Source organism: Otolemur garnettii, unplaced genomic scaffold (genome assembly GCF_000181295.1).
Source record: "Otolemur garnettii isolate 467f Iridium unplaced genomic scaffold, OtoGar3 scaffold00230, whole genome shotgun sequence".
Taxonomy (NCBI): domain Eukaryota; kingdom Metazoa; phylum Chordata; class Mammalia; order Primates; family Galagidae; genus Otolemur; species Otolemur garnettii.
The window spans coordinates 1,131,161-1,136,884 of NW_003852625.1; the positions used below are offsets into that span (position 1 = coordinate 1,131,161).

The 5,724-nt window shown below is 39.7% G+C and overlaps 1 pseudogene; it reads right to left on the reverse strand.

Annotated features, from left to right (window-relative positions):
* Positions 1 to 216: 216 nt before the first annotated feature.
* Positions 217 to 617, reverse strand: LOC111721733 (annotated as a pseudogene).
* Positions 618 to 5,724: the final 5,107 nt, after the last annotated feature.

Consider the following 5,724-nt stretch of genomic DNA (forward strand, 5'->3'; position numbering starts at 1 on the left):
CATCCCCGCATTTTATATTAAAAATTCACACACAAATGAAAATGGAAAAACTGCCAATACCTGATTTCTGTCCCCTATTTTTCCAGTCGCAATCATATACTTAAGTATCTTTTGACCCCATGGGGAAAAAAAAAATCTAACGTTCAGAACTACCAATAACAGGAAGAATAGAATTTTTTTTTTGATAATGAAATGATTTCCCATCATAGCAGACTCTTAAGCACATTCTCCATGTATGCAGCGTGCTAGCTGGATGTCTTTTGGCATCATGTTTGGCATGGATAGCACACAGGTTGGTGTCTTCAAAAAGGTCAACCAGATAGGCCTCACTTGCCTCCTGCAAAGCACCAATAGCTGTGCTCTGGAAGCGCAGATCTGTCTTAAAGTCCTGAGCAATTTCTCGCATCAGACGCTGGAAAGGAAGTTTGCGAATCAGAAGTTCAGTGGACTTCTGATAGCGTCTTATTTCAGAGTGCCACAGTACCGGGCCTGTAGCGATGAGGTTTCTTCACCCCTCCAGTAGAGGGCGCACTCTTGCGAGCGGCTTTTATAGCCAGTTGCTTCCTGGATGCTTTACCACCGGTGGATTTGCGGGCAGTCTGCTTTGTAGGAGCCATGGTATAAAGACCTCCTTACTTATCCCCCTTCTTCGGCTGGAGCTCGGCAAGCTAGAGGCAGCGCTGGCATTAGACAGCTACGGCGGCGCAGCGGCAGCTGAGAACACAATACGACAAAGAGACTTTTTTATTTGACTATTTGATTGTCAAATAAATTGATCCCGCTTTGACTTGTCTTTAGTAAAATTTGTCTATGAAATTAGAGAGAGAGAAATATAGTTCAAAACTAAGACACTTTGGTCCACTTGTTTTAGATGCTAGCTTTGTCTGCAATGTCAACTCATGGAATGACATATAGCTGATGAACAAACTGATCTGTTAATAAGATTAAGAGACTGGCCAAAGGGTATAGAATTATATATACAGTCATCAGGTTTACTCCAATTTGTATTTTCTTTCTGCTTCTTAGTCCTGAGATAATGTGGAGTTTTAAAGTGTAAAATCTTTTAATTTGAAAGTAGGCACTAAAAAAAAATTTTTAAATATTTACCTCAAAGTACATGTCTCTGACATATATTGAGATGGCTGCCTCAGAAGTAACATTACCAAATAATGCTAAAATGCCTGTCCCAATCTACAGAGTACATGCCAAAAAAAAGAGTGATTAGAGATTTGATTTGTCTCTAAGACTGATGGGAAAAACCGGCAAAAGCCTTAAGGCTCAACAAAGATCACTCAACTCACTAGCCTGGGTGACTGCTAATAGTCACAACCCTGACTTCATCCGTGTTGGCTTGAAGAAGCCAGATTGGGCCTCTGTTTACTTCTTTACCCTAGATTATTTAAGATATTTTTCCAGGTCCTACCTTCTAATAATGAACCCACTCAGACCCTTCAATGGGCCTTAGACCTTCCACCCAAGATGGCCTTCCTGCCTTTTCAAGGCTTCCAGCATATGACCTTTCATCTCTGTCATGGCATACCTGGCTGCTTCCTGAGCTACATCATGCCACACTATGAATCACGAAAGAAGAGGCCCCTTTCCCTTCTTCATAAAACCTACATACATTCCAGTCAGTGATCAGGTTATCCTCAGAACTTGGAGAGAAAGACCTGACCAACCACTCAAGGAAAAATGAAATGGCTCTGGGATGTCCTGCTTACAACCCCTACAGTGGTCAAATTGTCCAGATAACATCATCACTCCTATATCAAGTCTTATCTCCCTGAGAAAACCAATAAACTTGAGCCTGACCAGTGGACTGCACAACTGTGAAGAGACAAGAATCTTTAGTCATCAGAATGAGAAACATGTTATTCTCAGAAATCTGTATTTGTTACTGTAGTTAATGTGCCCCATGTTGACTTTTATTAACTGTGCTGCATGTTGTTCCCAGTGTAACTTTAAACTTACATCACCCAAATAAATTCTGTCCCTGAACAAATACAGTAAATTATAATAATTATTTCCATTTAAAAGCTATTTAATAGATATGAAATGTAGTAATAGGTGTGGGGAATGAAAGCACATGTAGTGAGAATAACATGAAGTCATTCCAGCTGGTCTGATCAGTCTTAGGTCCTGCCTGACCTTCACCCCCTGTCTCCCATTCTTATTGCTTTGTAAATTCAGCTCCCAACCTAAAGATTCCTATCTTGAGTAGTTTAGGTGGATTGATATAGGAAATTAACTTTTGAACTAGAATTTGTAATAGGTCACTGAGTTATGATGATTATTATTTGGAATAGGGGTTGGTGTGGTCTTTGCTTTGAACTTTTATTTAAAAAACTAAGTTTGGAAATAGAAGAAAAGAACAGTCTCGAAGAAGCTACTCACGTTGTTTTCCAAAATCCCAGCTTTCTGACAACTTAAGTTTGGTGGACCTATCATAAAGTGACCAGACGTCCCGCTTTTGGCAGGACAGTCCCGATTTTTAACAATTTGTCCCACATCACACAGCGTTTTTAAAAAGTCCCAATTTTTGGAAAGAATGCACAACAATCTAGGGAAGGATGGGGCAACAGGAAGGGAATATACGGTTTTCAGCTGCTCAAAAGGTTAATGTAACTCTGTTTGGGAATGAAGAGGCTAATGTAACTTCATTTGGAAATGAAAAGGCTAATGTAAACTCCCTACTCCCCTCCTAGGCAAGGTCGCCCAGGTGGACTGGCACCCTACTCCTTTGAGCCACAGGCGCCGCCACCCTATACATAATTTTTTTTAATGTATTATATTTGTAAATTGTACTTATGTTGAAATTTAAAATTTACAATACTATTTTTGAGTTCTATGAAAATTTTTGTTGCTCCACATAGACCAAATTTTTAATCAAGAACACACCTCTCCTCCACCCTGCCCCACCCCCACCCCAGAGCAATGGTGTCCCACTTTACCAATGTTAAAATCTGGTCACCTTAACCTATCCCCATCTCTGTAAATTGGCTGTCAGTGACAGGCAGTTGGGACCCTCTTTGTCCCACAACATTCTTTTTCACTGACCCCTGATCTTTTAGATAAAGCCTAACTTTCAGCCAATTGTCAGAGAAAGAATCTTTAACCACCTATAACCTGTGGTACCCCTCCCTTCCAGATATCCCACCTTTGGAGGCCAAACCAATGTATCTTTTCCATGTATTGATTTACAACCTCACCTGTAATTCCTGTCTCCTTAAAATGTATAAAACTAAATTGTAACCCCACCACCATGAGTCCCCTTGCTCAAGGCTTCTTGGGTGTGGTTCTGGGTCATGGTCCTCAAATCTGGCTCAGAATAAACCTCCTTAAATTATTTTATAGAATATGGCTCTTTTCCATTGACAGGTATAAAGAGTATTTTGAATTAAAGACCTTTAGAGATCAATAGGCCCTTGGAAGAGGCTTCCCCTCTAACTAATTAACCAAGTGGACCCATCAAAAGAACAATTGACTTAACTTCCCCGCCCAGTTATCTCAATATATTGCAGGAAAAAGATCAAAAATGCCACCAGAACTGGCCCAAATCATTTTAAATCCATCTCTCAGGTTAATATACAAGTCCCCATTGCTTCCTCCCCATCCTTCATTCTCCCAAATACCTATTCATCTTCCCTAGCAACGATTTATTATCATAAGTTATTATTTATTATATCATCATAACAGAATTACTTACATTCCTTATTACCCTCACCCCGCTAAAAGGCAGCCATAAATATATCTAGATCCAATTGGGATACTGGGTAGTCAGTCTGTGATTCTCTCTGTTTGTAAGATAAATAAACCTCTTCCTCTGATTAATCTGCCTTCATTGTGTGTTAATCCTTCAGGGGAAAGGGGAAGTTTCCCCTTATCCCCTAATCTCCTATAAGCAAGAACACACAAAGTATGTCTAGCTCTTAAAACTAAAGTCTATTCAATTCCACACAAATAATGAATTATAAATGTATCTTCACAGGCAGAAGAAGAGAGACAGGACAGAATCAGACATTCTTCTACACAGGGGGCATCCCAGGGACATCTAGTAGCCAATGCTTTCTTCACTCCCCTTTTCTCTTCTAACATTCTATCTTATGTAAAATATAGACTTTTCTGCTTCTCACAAGAATGTAACTATTTTGTCTCAGTACCCTCAGCACCCTACCTTATTTTTATTCTGTATGCTTTTTTAAATGCTGAAACTTCTAAACATCCCTTTGGAAAAATGGCCACAATTTTGTCTGTAGTTCATGTTTTTCCCAGATGCATCTTCAATTTCAGCTTAAATCTCCATTGATTGCCTCAGTCACTTATTTTGCATCTACAACCAAAAGAGAAGCACTTGTGATCATTAGAAATTTTCAGTTTACATAGGGAGGCAAAAGGGAAATGGAGGGAACAGAGTGGCTTGAGAGGAAAACATAGGGAAGTGTTCCTGAGAAGGGATACAAAGAGACAGGGGATAGGAGGAAACCCTGACTTGTGGGACTTATGAACACTGGAGGGCACATAGAGTCATTAACCACTCAACAGCTCTCCCCCTGACAAGGGAAAAGAAAGTGGACATATGGTAACTTAGTAATCAATGTCCAATAGGGGAGGATGGTAATCAATGACCAATAGAAAAGGGCAATAATGCCTGGTGGTGCAGAGAGACTAATGAAAGACTTAACAACCTATATAAGACCTAATATACCTTCAAAGAGGTATTTATAACTCCATGCTGCCCTAGTGTGCATCTCTCTCACCTCTGCTCCTTCACGAGAGGGACCCACTTCCAACACTCTTTGGAAATAGTCTAAACTTTCTCTTTGTTCATCCTAAATAAAATTTCTCTTTGTTACATTGAAACTTATGCAAGTTACTTTTACTTTCTTTCTTTTTTTTTTTTTCTTAGACAGAGTGTTAGTATGTTGCCCTCAGTAGAGTACCATAGGGTCACAGCGCAAAGCAACCTCAAACTCTTGGGCTTAAGTGATTCCCTTGCCTCAGCCTCCCGAGTAGCTGGGACTACAAGTGCCCATCACAACGCTCCACTATTTTTTGTTGCAGTTGTTTAGCTGGCCCGGGCTGGTTTGAACCTGCCACCTTCTGTGTATGTGGCTGGCGCTATAATCACTGTGCTACGAGTGCCAAGCCTACTTTTACTTTCTATTCACACTGCTTGTGCTGCTTCAGTTTTATTTGCTGTTGCCACTCATTTTTGCTTTCAATTACTGCTGTGTCTCAGTTGAACTTTCTGCCTAAGCTGAGTAATCAAACCAAGTTAACTAGGTTTGGGAAATCAGGATCCCCCATCCCCAAACCCTAGCAGTTCCCATGTTTTCTATTCAGGAGGGAAAAGAAAATATTTGAAAAAGAGGGAGGGTAAACAACAGGACCACACCTATGGAGCATATTGCAAGGGTACAAGTCAAATATGTCAAGTGTAGAACATAGATTTCTTAACACAATAATCAAGTAAATGAGGCAAAAGCTATGTCGATTGGTTTGATGTAAGTACGTCCAATTGTGTAATAAAACAACACATTGTACCCCACATATGCATAAATGTATTCGTGCTCTACGTGTATATATGACTTTTAAAAAGAGTAGATATATTTCACTTAACAAAATAAATGCATTTTCTTCTGTTGATGCATTTTATTACTGTAGCCACATTTCATCTGGTTTGTTTTCTTTGAGATATAATGCTGAGTTATAACAGAAATTCAA